Source organism: Macrobrachium nipponense, chromosome 12 (assembly GCF_015104395.2).
Source record: "Macrobrachium nipponense isolate FS-2020 chromosome 12, ASM1510439v2, whole genome shotgun sequence".
NCBI lineage: Eukaryota > Metazoa > Arthropoda > Malacostraca > Decapoda > Palaemonidae > Macrobrachium > Macrobrachium nipponense.
The window spans coordinates 77,926,067-77,942,630 of NC_087205.1; the positions used below are offsets into that span (position 1 = coordinate 77,926,067).

At 41.7% G+C, this 16,564-nt stretch overlaps 1 protein-coding gene and 1 long non-coding RNA gene across 8 annotated transcripts in view; one reads left to right on the forward strand and one right to left on the reverse strand.

The window, feature by feature from the left end:
- Positions 1-15,505, reverse strand: part of LOC135224610 (uncharacterized) — a 23,612-nt gene extending 8,107 nt beyond the window's left edge. The window contains exon 1 of the long non-coding RNA XR_010316780.1: positions 15,287-15,505. This is a non-coding gene — a long non-coding RNA (uncharacterized LOC135224610). The remainder of the gene's footprint in view (positions 1-15,286) is intronic.
- Positions 1-16,564, forward strand: part of LOC135224609 (palmitoyltransferase ZDHHC2-like) — a 268,190-nt gene that overhangs the window by 119,151 nt on the left and 132,475 nt on the right. The gene's annotated exons all lie outside the window — the stretch shown is intronic.

Genomic DNA, 16,564 nt, shown 5'->3' on the forward strand with positions numbered 1-16,564 from the left:
TTATTTTTTTGGAGCCGTCTGTATATATCATAAATTTGTTGCCTTTTCTTCTAATGTGCTCCAAAGCATGTTGGCGGTACATTTCCGTACTTGTCATTTGTTTTTTGAGTAGGTAAGACAGGGAGGTACATATCTTTACTCTATTTAAAAATCCATGGTGGTGGCAATTCCATTGGTGGGTGAAAAATTGGATTCATATTATGTATGTTCATTATGTATCTAGCTCTTTTTGGAAAGAGCTAGATACTATTAACTGCTGTTACTTGATTACAGTTTTGGAAGCAGTAAGTTGCAGGAGACGATCCCGCTTGCAATGAAAGACCTCTTGTATTGTTATTAAATTACGGTGATGTTTTAAGGGCAAAACACCTGCCTCCACCAAAAGTGAGTTTGTTGGGGGAGGAACGATCGGGAAAGCTCTGTGCACAATCGCCACGCCTTCATGGTGCACTGCATCGAGAGATTTTAATGCAGATTCTGAGGCGGATGAATATATTGGACAGCAGTAATCTATTATGGATAAGACTGTTGCCTTATATATCATTAATAAAATGTCTCGCTTTGCTCCCCAATTAGTGTGTGATAACTTTTTTAATATGGCAAGGGCTTTGGTGCCCTTGGCTTTAATGTATTTGATGTGTTCTTTCCAATTTAAATGTTGATCAAATATTACTCCTAGATACTTGATTTTTGTACAAAATTGTATTTCAGTGCTATAAAGATGCAGTTTGATTGTTTGGTTCTTCATCCACCTTTTTGTCTTTGTAGAAGACGAATTGCTTTTGTTTTATCAGTTGAAAATTTAAATCCAACTGAATTTGCCAACTACATTATATTTGAAATGGCAGTACTGAGAACTCTCTGAGCATGTCTCAATTACTACTTTCTATAGTAAATGACAAAGTCATCAACATATAAACTGTTTTTTACACCACTTGGTAAATTTATAGTAATGTCATTGATTGCTAAAGCAAACAATGTACAGCTCAAGACACTACCTTGAGGGATTCCTTCTTCCAGTTTATAGGGTTACTGAGTAGGAATTTTCTACTCTTACTTGAAAGTTCTGTTTGTTAAGAAGTTCTTAATAAATATTGGTAAGTGGCCTCTTAGTCCCTTGGAGTGGAGTTTTTGCATGATGTTATGTTTCCATGTTGTATCGTATGCTTTTTCTATATCAAAAAATATAGCTACTGTTAATTTCTTTTGTTCAAAGCCTTTTTTGATATGATCTTCTAAATGTGTTAAGGGATCTAGGGTTGATCTGCCAGCTATTGAACCAGATTGTGTTGGTGTTAAAATGGATTCTTTGGTTATTACATACGTTAATCGTGCATTAACCATTTTTTCTAAGATTTTGCCATAGGCAACTTGTTAGAGATATCGGTCTATAATTGGATGGATTACTTGCATCCTTTCCTGGTTTGTTTATTGGAATAATTATGGCTGTTTCCATTTATCAGGAAAGACACGTTTTAGCCAGATACTATTGTAAAATTTTAATAAATATGATTTAGCTATAGGAGCTAATTTTTCTATCATTTCAAATGATATTTTATCATATCCTGGTGAGAGGGATGACAAGAGTTGATGGCATTATCTAGTTCATCCATGTTAAAAATATAGTTATATTCCAGGTCTTCAAGAGTTTCAAAATTGAGTATTATATTTTCTTTTTGTTTTCTGATACTTTGAAAATGTGTATCTAGGCTGGAGTAAGCACTGATGTTTTCAAATGTTTCCCAATTATGTTTGATATTTCATAAGTATCATGGTATATTTTTCCATTTAAATGTATTGCACTTCTTGGAGGTCTTATATGTTTTCCATTGATTTTCCTTATCTTTGCCAGATATCCCTTGTGGATGTGTTTTTTGAAGATATGTTTGAGACATATTCCTTCCATGATGTGATTTTTTCAGCTATTACCGTTTTTCTAAATTTGGCTGTATATTTGTTATATAGTGGTTTAATGTGGTTAATTGTTATGTTTGTTATAACTATTTTGTTTAATATGTTTATACTATAGGGCATTTTGTCGAGTGATTTAAGGCGAGTTTGAGTCTGTTTAGATTGCGACTCAATATATGTTTTATTTTACTTAATGTTGTTAATGTTGGATTCCACCATGGGACAGGGATTTTGTGGAATGTGTTTTGGTTTTTGGTAATACTTTTATCTGCAGCATTTATTATGAAGTTTGAGAAGGATTCACATGTAGTATTGTGATCTTCATTATGTGGGAATGGTGGTATGTTTCGTGTATAGGAAATATTTATCCCAATTAGCTTTTTGGATATTATATCTTGTAGGTGGCAATATTTTGACATTACTTAAGTAGTTCAGAATGATTGGGAAATGGTCACTTGTGTATTGAATCATCTAGGGACGTTCCATTCAAATTTCTCCGCTACATCATTTGAACATAATGAAATGTCAATTGAAGAAAAGGTTAGGTGTGTATTTGAAAAATATGTTGGAACTTCACTTTCATTGAGACAATACAGGTTGTGTTTCATTATAGTATTCTCTATGTTGATTCCGGATGTGTCAGTGGGTTATTAATATCCCATAATGGATTATGTGCATTAAAATCTCCTACTATAGTAGTGGTTCCTGTATACTTTTGCTAATAAGTTCAGAAAAATCACTGAAATTGCATTGAAATTTGGTTGGTTATATAAATTACAAATAGTAATTTTACTTTTATCAGGCATATACAGTTTAATTGATGTATTTGATATGGCATAGATGGTATGTCAAACAGGTTCATATGTAATGCTATTATGAACGTATATGGCTGTGCCTAATTTTCCACCGTCAGTTGGTGAATAACAGGCAATTTCATAGTGTTGGATATTTGTAGGTTACTTCCTATATGTTGTAGACATAGCACATTGGGTTGTGGTCTCGTATGATTCTTTGTAATTCACCCAGACGTAGTCGGGTTAAGAGACCATTTATATTCCATTGAATGATTTTATTTATATTCCATTATTGGGAGGAATTGGTGTTAAATTCTGTAAATTGATTGCTGATTTTACTTTGTCTCGTAGTTTGTTTATATGCATTTGAATTATTTGTGGTTTTTTAATCATTGTATTTGTATGTTGGTTATTAGATTCTGCAGTTGTTTGTTTTCATAGTTGAATATTAATAAGTCTATTTTTGATTTTATAATTTCCTTTTTTGTATTTTAAGGATTCAGAACATAATTCGTTCTCATGTTGGTGTGTTAAAAGGGCACCTCCTTAATTTGGTGACAAATTGTCAATACAATTTCGTACTGTGTCCTCTGTCTTGGTAGTTAGTTGGTTATATGTACTTACAAAGCATTCATTACAACCACAAGATGAAGCATGTTTGGTAATGTTAATTATTGGTTCAGAAGTTTTTGGTCTAGCTTTAGAAATTTCTGGTTTTGTAATTCTATTGTTCCTTTTCTGTAGTGATAAGGACTGTTGGTTGAGGGGTTATTTGTTTTGTTGTTGTTAATGGGATATTTCGGTCTTGTGGATGGTTGGGGGGTGATAGTTATATTTTGGTTTGGTTTAATGGTATGATTTTCATTAGTATTATTTGATGGAAATTGTAAAGAGTGATCTTTACTGTCCAGATGTTGGCTGTTTGATTGAGATTGAGGGTAATTGTGTATTTCCACTTGTGATGAGGTTAGTTTAATATCTTTTTTAAAATGTTTCTCCGGTGTATTTGGAGTCTCTCTGGATTGATTGTAATTTTCAATATTTACTTTTTTAGTCCCTTAGGGTGGGGTTCTTCTGCTTTAGAATTCTTTTCTTTTTTTTCGTGGCCAGTTCGATTATCATCATTATTAATTCTTCTTCTATTGGAAGTTCTTTTTCCATGGCTAACTGAATCATCTATGTTAGTGGTGGTATTGGTTGTTGTAATATCACTTTTATTTTGGGTTTCAGTATTATTGTTATGAAATCCAGTTTCCATGTTTATACTATCTTGTTTGTCATTGTGCTGTTTGATGTCTTGATTTTTAGTCACATTTGAAAAGGTGGGGGTTTTGATGGATTATTAACGCCTCTTACTTTTAGCTCAAGTTCTGGCTTCCATGACTGACATTCTGTCCTATTTATTAACAACTGAAGTTCTGTGTTATATTGGTAAAAATGATATTGTTAAACTACAATAAAGTTTTGTACATACTTACCTGGCAGATATATACTTAGCTATAGTCTCCGACGTTCCCGACAGAATTTCAAATCTCGCGGCACACGCGACAGGTAGGTTAGGTGGTCTACCTTACCCGCCGCTGGGTGGCGGATGTACAACCACTCCCGTAAGCTTGTCAGATTTTTCTCTTCCACCTGTCTCTGAGGGGAGGCTGGGTGGGCCATTAATCGTATATATCTGCCAGGTAAGTATGTACAAAAACTTTATTGTAGTTTAACAATATCATTGTACACATGAACTTCCCTGACATATATACTTAGCTGATTGCACCCTTGGTGGAGGGTAAGAGACAGCTCAATAATACAGGTAATACGGGAAACAACTAATGTTGTAGGATATAACAACCTTGGTTCTCACCTTTTCAGGATGAAGACTTCATAGATACTATCTCTGAGTCTGCATTGCCTGGAGAGCTACAGCTAGGACGTGACCTGATGCTGAAAGACTCTCGGATCTACCACTGGGATATGTGATCCCCTATTGTGGTAGAATCCAAGTCGGATGCTGTTAGAGGGACCTTGTCCGCTTACCTAACAGATCCTTACCACTACCTCTGCAAGGAGCCAAAACCCACCAGACCACCTAACCAAAATACAAAGGGTTAATATTACGACAAAAAGAGGTGCCTCCTGCAACCTCTTTCAGACAACCAAAAAATAACAATATAAAATATAGGGTAACATATAAAAAATTTACACAGGTATAAGTTTCAGCTCCTGCCCCAGCACCGAATCCGCCGATACGAAAGGACCCAAGGCGAAGCATTTATCATATGTGATTTTCACATCACGTAGGTAGTGGTTTGCGAAACCGATTGGCATCTCCAAAAAGTCGCCTCCATCAAGTTCCGCACAGACATATTTTTTCTGAATGCAAGCGAAGTTGCGATGGCTCTCACCTCGTGAGCTTTCACTTTCAGTAGTCTAAAATGATCTTCTTACAGCACAGGGGCTCTGTAATAATGCTTCTCAGAAAAAAGGAAAAGAGCATTCTTCGACATGGGCCGAGTGGGATCCTTTACGGAGCACCAAAGTACATCTTGATTAGCCTTAGTTGTTCCTTCCTCTTAAGGAAATACTTCATAATCTCATAGGGCAAAGAGTTCTTTCAGGCTCTTCCCCTACTAGAAAAGATAAACTACGAACTTCAAAGCTCCTGGGCCAAGGGCGTGATGGGTTTTCATTCTTTGCAAGGAAACTTGGAAGAAACGAACACACCATAGAATCTTCCTTAAACCCTACATTGCCCTCAATAGCTTGGAGCTCACTCACTCTTTTAGCTGTAGCTAGGGCTAAAAGGAAGATAGCCTTCTTCGTCAAGTCCTTGAAAGAGGCTAAGCCAGGAGGTTCGAATCTAGACGATCCAAGGAATTGTAGGACTACGTCTAGATTCCAGTTCGGTACTACATGAGGACGCTTAATGGTTTCAAAATGATCTAATAAGATCATGCAGGTCCTTATCATCGGATATATTTAAGCCTCTATGTCGAAATACCGCCGCCCAACATTACTGCGGTATCCCTTAATAGTTGACACACCAGATGACATTCTTCCTTGAGGAAAAATAAGGAAATCCGCAATTTGGGTCACAGAGGTACTGGAAGAGGAAATGTTCTTCCTCTTGCACCAACGTCTGAAGACATCCCACTTTGACTGGTATACACGCAAGGTGGAAGGTTCTCCTCGCTCTTGCGATTGCTTTAGCAGCTGCTGCTGAAAATCCTTTCGCTCTGACCAAACTTTGGACAGTCTGAAACCAGTCAGACTGAGAGCGAGGAGATTTTTGTGTGGTACCTGTCGAAGTGGGGTTGTCTGAGTAGATCGCTCCTTAGCGGGAGCGATCTTGGAAGGTCCACTAACCATTCCAGTATCTCTGTGAACCATTCTTGGGCCGGCCAAAAGGGAGCGATTAAGGTCATTCTCGTTGAATCGGACTCTACGAACTTCTTGATAGTTAGCCCCAGGATCTTGAAGGGGGGAACGCGTAGACGTCGAGTCCGTTCCCAGTCTAGAAGAAGAGCATCTATTGCTACTACTGCCTTTGGATCCGATATCGGAGAGCAGTAAGGATCCAGCCTCTTGTTCTTTGACGTGGCAAAGAGGTCTATGTGTGGCCTGCCCCCATAACTTCCACAGGCTCTGGCATACATCCAGATGAAGGGTCCACTCTGTGGGAAGGACCTGATCTTTCCTGCTGAGGAGATCTGCTCTTACATTCCTTTCTCCCTGCCACGAACCTGGTGAGAAGCTTGATTCCTCTTTCTTTCTGCCCACAGAAGAGGTCTCTTGCTGTCTCGTACAGGGAGAAGGAATGCGTCCCCCCCTGTTTCCTGATGTATGCCAGAGCTGTAGTGTTGTCCGCGTTGACCTGCACTACCGATCTTCTGACTTTGGGCTCGAAAGCCTTCAGAGCCAACCACACAGCCATCACTCCTTTCTGTTGATGTGCCAGGCTACCTGGTCCCCCACCCAGGTACCTGACACTTCGTTGGTTCCCAGAGTTGCACCCCACCCCATGTCCGACGCGTCGGAGAACAACACCAGGTTGGGGGTCTGTGATTGAAGAGACAGTCCCTTCGCAAAGAGGTTGGGATCTGTCCACCATAAGAGATGTTTCTTGATGTCCTGGGATAACGACAGGGAGTACGTCAAATCCTGAGAACGACGACTCCAATTCCGATGAAGAAAGAATTGGAGCGGTCTCAGGTGCAACCTTCCTAGGGAAACGAATTGCTCCAGAGAGGAGAGTGTCCCCAGCAGACTCATCCACTCCCTCACTGTGCATACTTCTTTCCCTAAGAAGGTTGTTACTCTCTCGAATCCTCGGGCTATCCTTTCCTGCGAGGGAAAAGCCCGAAAACTCAGAGAGTTCATCTGTATCCCGAGATACACACACTCTTGCTCGGGTGAATTAGTGATGACTTCTTGAAATTGACGAGAAGTCCCAAAGCCTTCGTCAATTCTAAAGTTACTTGTAAGTCCTTCAAACAACGATCTTCTGAATTGGCCTTATTAGCCAATCGTCGAGGTACATGGATATCCTCACCCCTTTCAAATGAAGCCATTGAGCCACATTCCTCAAAATCCCCGTGAACACTTGAGGGCCTGTCGAGAGGCCGAAACACAGAGCCCTGAACTGAAAAAATTTTCCCCCCCATCATGAATCTGAGAAACTTCCTCGAGGAAGGATGGATCGGTACGTGGAAGTAAGCGTCCTGTAAATCCAAGGAAACCATCCAGTCCCCCTGGACGAAGTGCTGCCAGCACTGATGAAGGCGTTTCCATCGTGAACTTCTTCTTTTCTACGAAGAAGTTCAGGGCGCTTACATCCAACACCGGTCTCCATCCCCCTGAGGACTTCGGAACTAGGAAAAGGCGGTTGTAGAAGCCCGATGAATGATGGTCTGACACTAGTTCGATAGCCCCCTTCTCCAGCATCTGATCTACTGCTAGATGGAGAGCTTGATTCATGATGGGGTCTCTGTACCTGGCCGTCAGTTCCCTTGGGATGGTCGTCAAGGGAGGTCTTTCGACGAAAGGGATGAGGTAACCTCTCCTCAGAATAGAAAGGGTCCAAAGATCCGCCCCTTTTTGGGCCCAGACTTCTGCAAACTCTAAGAGTCTGGCGCCCACCGTTGTTTTGAAGGACTTGCAAGTTATTTGGGGCTTTAACAGACTTGGCGAAAGTCTTACCCCTTCTTGAAGGTCTACGACCTCTAAACGTAGAGTTCTTGATGAAGATGCCCCTCGAAAGGGTTCTCGAACACTTGCCTTTTCCTTCTTAGCCTTGGTAGGGAAGGAAGGGCGAGGTTTTCTTGCCGACTGTGCCAAAAGGTCCTGGGTGGCTTTGGCCGAAAGTGACCTCGAAATGTCCTGCACTCGATGTTTCGGGAACAAACTGAGTAGACAGAGGAGCAAACAGCAAAGAAGACCCTCTGAGCATGGGAGACCGACTTCGTTAAGAAGGAACAATAAACCGACCTCTTCTTCACGATCCCGGCCCCATAAAGGGAGGCGATTTCACTCGCTCCGTCTCTTACTGACTTTGTCCATACAAGACAAAACACACATAAATACATCTGGTGAATTGACTCTGGCACTTCAATTTTCTTGGCTAGGACTCCCAACGACCAATCAAGGAAGTTAAATACTTCTAGCACTCTAAACATACCTTTGAGCAAATGATCCAATTCATTCATTGCCCAAGTCGTCTTAGCAGAGTTAAGGGCAGTTCTCCTTGTCGAATCTACCAGCGCCGAAAAATCCGAATCAGCCGAAGACGGTAGACACAATCCTAAGGGCTCTCCTGTTTCGTACCAGAAACCAGCGCGTCCTGATAACTTCGAAGGAGGAAAAGCGAACATCGTTTTCCCCGCTTCTTCTTTGGAAGCCATCCAGGAACCAAAAAACTCCTCAGTGCCTTTTTCATAGAAAGAGTTGGCTTCATCCTCACACAAGAAGAACTCTTCGCTGTCTTCGCCGTTGAAAAAAGTGAGTAGGAGGATAGAGGAGCCGTAGGCGTAAGGGAATCCCCAAAAACTTGTAAAAGTAGCTCTGTAAGCTTCTTGTAAGAAGAGACAGCAGCAGAAGTGTTCGGTTCCTCATCTGAACCTTCTAGGACGTCTTTGTCGAGGCGAGCCGAGGTGCGAAGATCCTTAGGTGACGAAGGGGATCCTACGGAGTTGAGCGAGAGGTTGGAGAACGCCCTCTCTTAGAAGAGTTCACATCCACTGGAGAACGATGAGAAGATCTGGGAAGTCTACGATGAGACTCCCTCTTCGAGTATACGGAATCTCAGCCGAAGGAGAGGTAGGGCTCCTACTCCGAGAATCCTCGGAAACATCCGCAGGGCGCTTACGAGGAGGCGGAGCGCCTACTATACTCTATGCACCTATCCTGAGGCGAGCGGCTGCCAGGAGAAGAGCGCCTATCGAGAGCAGAGCGCTGCGCGGCTCTCCATACCTGTCCAGTTGCGTACGATCACGGAAGTTCGACTGGAAGGCGAAATGCGCCTACTAGGAGAAGGCTGCTTGCGAGACTCTTGACGTCTAACAAGAGGGTAACATTCAGGAGCGCTTCAAACTAACGTAGTGCCTACTTGGAGAAGGGTCGCTTCCGGGATTCCTGGTGCCTACCAAGAGACAAACGGTCATGGAGAAGTGCGCCTAGAAGCGGAGAGCGCCTACACGGAGAAGGGCGCTTGAAAGACTCTTGTTGTCTGCCCTTAGGAGAATAATCAGGATATGACGCCACTTAAAAGAGACGAGCGCCTATTAGGAGAGCTATGTGCAGTAGGCTCTTGGCGCCTACCTTGCGGGGAGCGGCTAACAGTAGGCCGTCTATCATGCACACGACTCCTACCAGACTCTAGATGTCTGTCAGGAGAGTCACGATCCGATACTCGAGGAGTGACATCTGGAAGAAGAACGCTACTTGTATAAGGGCGCCTTCTATAATCTTGAGGCTGCTGAGGAGAAGTCTCACCGCGAGGGAGTTGAAGAAATCGCGTGATGAGCAGGTGTAGTGCGCTTACCGGAAGCGGGAATCCAATCTGGAGAAAAAACTTCTTTCTCCATAGAGCGTCCTACCGATGTTTGGCGCCTTGAAATTGACAGAGAGCCAGGCGAGCGAGGGGCGCTCCGCGAGCGAGGGCGCTCCCGCGAGCGAGGGCGCTCACGCGAGCCCCCCACCTTCATACGAAACCTCCCCATATGAAGGAGAACGATCCTCTGAAGACGCGCCTAGATCTCTTGATCGGAAGAGAAACGTCCTTCTTCCTACGAGATCTAACTGCTAGAGAGTCTGCTAGCGCCGTGATCTGAGCTTGAAGTCCCGCGATTACTCTCGTAGGAGAATCTTCTAGTTCTTTCCTCGGAGGCAGGCGCCGAGCGCGGAGCGCGAGAAGAAGAACGATCACAGGATTTCTTGGGTTTCTTCGCCTCCACGACGATTCTTCCGGGAAAACCTCCGGACTAGAAGCCAAAGGACTGCAGGGAGCCTTCCAAGCCCTCTTCAACGGGCGCGACGCATCCGGGAGTTCCAACCTCTCTTCGGAGAGGGAGACGACGAAGAGGAGAGCATTGGCGTAGGAGCTCCTTCTTGTAGCGATCCGAGGCAGCCTGGGAGCGTACTTCAGGATCTGCCGAGGGGACGCCTGACCGGTGTGGCTCTCCCTAGCCCTCCTGCGGCTTTCGACTTTCCTACTCCACTGGAACTGGGAGTCTGGAAGAGGTCTAGGCCTAGAGGCACTAAGGAGCCGGTCAGACGCACCCTCCACAACACTGGGGACACTGCACTGATCACTAACACTCTCCTTACCTTCCAACTGACGAATCTTCTGATCCACAGAACGATTCTTGGCTTTCAGAGCTGCCGCCTCGAAGGCGAATCTTCGGCTTCGGTGCGGGGAGCCGGGGCGCGCAACTTGGGAAGAAGGTTCTAATTCTACGTTAGTACTATTAGGATCCACATCCAACTCACTCATTCTAGATCTGCTAGAACTTCTAGAGGAAGCCTTACGCACTCTATCACGTTCCAACTTCCTAACATAAGAAGAGAGAGCCTTATATTCTTCTTCATTCAATCCCTTACATTCACTACAAGGGTTAGCAAAAGCCACATTCATTCCCCCTGCATCATGCAAACCGTGTGGGGGTCTACCGAAGCTTTCGGCAACCTCACCTTACATCCTTCATTCACGCAAAACCCTAAACAAAACCGAAGTTTTAACTACCGATTCTAGATCAGACATCGTTAAGAAAATCAAACTCAAAATCAAAACCGGTCCACAATCAGCGTATGCCAAGCCAAACAAAGCAAATACGTCACCAAAGAAGTCCAAATTAACTCCAGGCAAGCGAGAATCGAAAAAACTATCGAGAGGAACCGACAACAGTTGTTATCGTTCCGCGACAGAGAAAAATCTGACAAGCTTACGGGAGTGGTTGTACATCCGCCACCAGCGGCGGGTAAGGTAGACCACCTAAACCTACTGTCGCGTGTGCCGCGAGATTGAAATTCTGTCGGGAACGTCGGAGACTATAGCTAAGTATATATCTGTCAGGGAGTTCATGTACAAAATGGACACTCCTTAGATTTTTGCGTGATGGGCTAGTCCACAATTAATACATTTTGATTGATTACAGTTCCAATTAGTGGTATGGTCATCTGATGCACAGACTGCACATATAGCTTTATTACGGCATCTTTTGTATGTGTGTCCATACCTTGAGCACTGTGTACATTGTAATGGTTTAGGAACAAAAGGACGAAACTTCTCTATTTTTGTCCAAGAATTTTTGTATTTTTTAAATGGCAACAAGTCTTGGCCTGTAAATTTTATTTTGGCAATGTTGATATTTTTACTTTTATCTTTCCTACTTGAAATAGAGTATATTTCTAAATCGTGGATATTGTTATATCTCAATTTTAGGGAGTCTAGCAATAGTTGTTTTGAAGGAAGCTCCTGCTCGCTATTGGGTAGGATGACTGTACCCTGTACATAATTCAATGTTTCGTGGCTTGTAATTATTACCTTAATATTATTTCTTTTGTTATACTTAAAAAGGCAGTGGACTGCTTTTTATTGGTTACTTGGATAAGCCATTCATTGTCCTTGATGTGTCTGCATTCCATTGTCTTGTGTTGGATATATGTTTAAGTAATTTGTTTTCTAGCATCGCTGCTGAGATTTTGTTGTCAGCTTTGAGGACTAGAAATCTTGACCAATTGTCTGGTCCAAAGAGGTCATCAAAAATGTACCAATGTGGGATTAAGTCGGTAATTTTTGTTTCTCTTTGGTCCTTGTTTTATGTATGTTGCTTGTCTATTATATTTTTATATTTTTCTGTATTGCTGGGAGGATTATTTGTCTCTAATTCAGAATTATTGTTCATCATATATGGTTCCATTGTTACGATGTTGGAGTTTTACCAATTTATTTTTGTTTTGTTTCTTTTTATTATGCACTCTATTGGTTTTCTGGCTGCTGCTTTACTGGAACAGGGTGCCCTTCTTTGTATCTTTTATAGTACTTTCACTGCTTGTGGCAGTACCTAGGAAATTCGGGAGTGACGTGCCAATGGTCATCAACTGTGCCGTAGTTTTTCCATCATGGGGCCCAGGGGTATCTAAAAAAAAAACTCATTTATTTCACAGTTCATAAATTTTGAGTTTTACAAAAAAAAAAAAAAAAAAAAAAAAAAATTCTTGAAAAGATATCATTGGCCCTTCGCGAAGTTAAATCTTCTGCCAAAGGCACAAGTGAGAAAGGACTCCCAAATGTCCGCATCCTACCCTACCCCAAAAGGGGATGGCATAACATGAATTAGTATGGGCCCAAGTGTAAGCAGAACCCGCTTGCTAGGACTAAGAGTATAGTTAATACAATTATCCCCATCCTAATCACATTATGGGCAAACTGGATAGAATGCCGAGAGTTCTATTCCTAGAACCAGGCCCCCTGAATCCGTGGTCCAGCTCCACAGAATAGTTCCGCCTGAAAAACAGGTCCCGAACATTGTCGGGTAGATGATGGATCTACCACAGTTCTCACTATTTAGCTTCGGATTTAACTCCACGTTAAGCCATGATATGTTTTCTCATTTATTTGCTTTCAAAAATTTTGGCAAAAAATGGAAAAGTCCACATAAGTTTACTCGAAAAATATATAATGTCATATGGGACTCTTGGGTTCGAACCTGGGAAGAGATTCCTGAGGTTCGAGAGCCCCCTCACCACGTCAAGGTGGTCCCAAAATGAGGGGGAGGAACCAATGGGAGAGCGGGAGGATGGTCTTGAGCGAATCTCGGGACTTTACAGCAACAACCTTTCGTATCCTGAACTATTTCGTATGTAGAGCCAAAAAAAATCTTCGTATTTGCTTTTGTAATTCTAATTTTTGTAAGTTTGAGCCTTTCGTATGTCGAGGTACCACTGTATATTAAATGTACTATACGTTGTACTGGGTATCCCTGTATGATACTGATAACTTTTGGTTGGCTGGGGTTCTTGGCTGGGAATCATCATATCTGGGGGTCCTTAGTATAGTCAATTTTGGGAACCACTGCCCTAGTACACTCTACCAACAAGATGGGATCAACAAAAGGCAGTGGTTGCCTCCCTGAGATTAAGTTCACAATCAGTAGAGTTATCATCTCTGTTCCAACGGATTCCCAAAAAATCTTATCCACATTCCAATAGACTTTGTAAGATCAGTTGAAACTGACTTAAAATTTACGGATAAGCACTCACCAGTTATTGAATATACACATGCTGGGAGTCTTGGTTAGGCAAAGAAAGCAAACCCAGAGATTGCATGATCAGATGTATCATAATTTGGCAGAATTCCATATGTGAACCGTCTCATGCACAACACAATGCGGGACAGTGTATGTGTACATCATTAATGAGCCAGACACCATCTAAAGGTTCACATAATCATATGCATACACATTGACATGATGCTCCATTACTTGTAAACATCCTGCCTGCATGTACATGATCCAAAGATTATAAACATGCAGTACACAATGGTAGAACTGACTCTTCTCTGCATGGGAAGAGTTCAAGACTGTTTTCATGTTTCAGAAGTAAATGGGGAGACACTGACCCAAGTGCATGCTCAGTGAACCCTGTGTAAACTCTACCTGGAGCAGATGTCCAACCCACATGTGAGCAAATACCATCGCCAACCCTTACAGAAGAATGCAGTCTTTCAAAGATCAACAGAACTTCTTGTGAGAGGGGTTTTGAGACCACCACCATCACCACTTCTCATAACATAACAGGAGGAGGAAGAAGAGGTATAAGACAATAGAAAAGAGGACAAGAAAGAACTCTGTGATAAGGAAGAGGAGAGATATGCTTCAGCTTTTCTTCACTTAATATGTCCCCAGAAGATAAGCTCCAGCTTTTTTCACGTTATTATGTACTTGTGACTTACACTTGATAAGGTGGCATGCCCATAGTTAAGATCATTGCTGTTTAAGGCAAAACACCATAGAGTTCTGTAGTGGAAACAGCAGCAAAAACAGCAGCGAAAGACAACCTCTCAGATTACAGTGAAAGGTCTGTTGGTGCTACTGAGAAGCTGACAAAATCGTGCATTGGTAGGTGGTGGCAAACTATGAACATAAGAAGTATCACCTGAGGAGCACTCACCATGTGCATCTGCCTGGCACTGTCAGAAAGTGCGGTCTGGTCATCTACCCATACAGCATAACCTTTCTGCAAGAGCAGAAATGTAGGAAAAGAAACAGGGCAGTCATGGAGAAGAGACCAATAATATTTGGCAGTATAAAATTATCCCATTAAAAAAAATGGCAAACACCTTTTCACCTTCCACCTCCACGCTGCTGAGCCCTATCCCCTCCAAAAAAAAAAAGGAGAACAACCAGCATATTCCATGCATCAATTTAGAGCCACAAAAAACAGAGTAGTCAAACACCTGCTTATCCCCTTCACACCTTTCATTGTTCACTTCTAAGTGTTCAAACACCTGCTGAGTAAAAAACACGACCATACATACAACAGAAAATACGAAAAAAGTTTCAACTTGCTTAGTCAGACAACAACTTTAATGTCTTTACCTGATTGAGGCTGAAGAAAAAGTGCTTTGTGACAGGGCAGCGTGAATGGAGGGTTATTCTCCCCACTCACCATCAAACGGTGTGAAACAACCTTGTTACCAATGTTTCAACAAATAATTCCAGTTCAAGCTGAGAAATCCTCCTATATAAAAGCAACAGTTTGTATTACCATATTAACAAATAACACTGGTTATTTTGGGTAATAATATACTTTCAAATCCAGTATTATGCTTATCATATTTAGGTAATTCTATATATGGTAATCAATGAAATTATTGTATAAAAAGAATTTCAATAATCACAATACCACTGCTAACATTCTAATGCAGACTAAACAGACATCAAGTACGGGATACCATTATAAAAAAATCTAAATCTGTATTGGTCTACCACCTCGTCAACAAAACTTGGTTTACTTTTAAATTAAAAAAAAACTCACTGTCTTCTGAATACAATTTCACCAACATATACATAGACAAGAGTTAAACATACCTTCCAGAACTTGATGAAGTATTGTAGTGTTGTTGCTGCAATGAACAGGCAGTACAGTAGGGCATAACCAAGGAATAGGATGAAAAATTTGTAGTTGGTAAAGGCTACACAGTTGTTTACCCAAGGACAGTGATGGTCAAGCTTTAGCACACACTCACCACACACTGAACAATGATGGCACCGGTCGGGTTTGATTTGAACACACTTTTCACAGTAGCGAATATCTGTGAAGGAAAAAAAATGTTATCAGCAAATTAAATAAGAAGCACTTTTTTCATCAGCAGAAAAACAATCTAATAAGTCTCTGTACACAAAATTCCAGTTTAAAAAGAACAGTACAAACAAATTCCGTTTAAAAAGAACAGTACACAAATTCCAGTTTAAAAGAACAATGTCCATGCAAAGAAAAGTACAGTCTAAAGAGGTGAAAGAGGGGGCATGGCTAATAATATGTTTAAAGTGTTTTATATAATAATAAAGTCACATAGCTCTGCTTGCCTAGAGACAAGGGGTGGTACACTGCAAGTTCACCGGAGAGAGAATGGTATTTGCTGAACAAGCAACTTGTCTCAGAGGTCGTTCCCCGTTTGCGAGGCATGTGCATTCGTTTGTAACGCGTATTACAGGCCTACTGGTTTCAGGGTACTTGTGAAAGACGCATTCTTTGTGCAAAGGGAGAGAACAAGCGGTTACCCACCCTAAGTGTCAGGAGAGAACGCCCATCGAAAAGGTAAGACACGTTCTTTTAAAAACTTAGAAAATCTGTTACCTTTTGGGGAAAGAGAGAGAGAAAGTGTGGAAATATTCTCTTTACGTAAATACTTTGAAAAGAGTGACGTGTGGTGTCTATATAACTATTATCTTTATTACAGATGGGTCCGATTCCCATGGTTGATTAGGAATGGGATTCTCTAATTGGACCAATACTAGCAGTGTGACTTGTTTGGGGATTGAGAGTGTAACCTTAGTCCGGAAGGTAGAATGTTATCTTATTGGTTTTCTTTATGGGCAGATTTGGTATTTGTGCCATTATGACTTGTTAAATCATTTTGTTCTTGTTATAACCAATTGCTTTGGGAAATAAATGATATTTTGTATTTACGCAGTCTTAATAAGCCTCGGTGACATATTACAGACAGGGCACCGTTGGCAACAGGTAAGAGTTCCCAGTTTGTAGTTTAGGGAATAGAGGGGGGGTAATAGTGGTTGCCAGCGGTAAAGGCTTTTTATATATTTTTCAAGCTGTAGGTACGCTCCGAAGGGACTGGTGACCAGTTA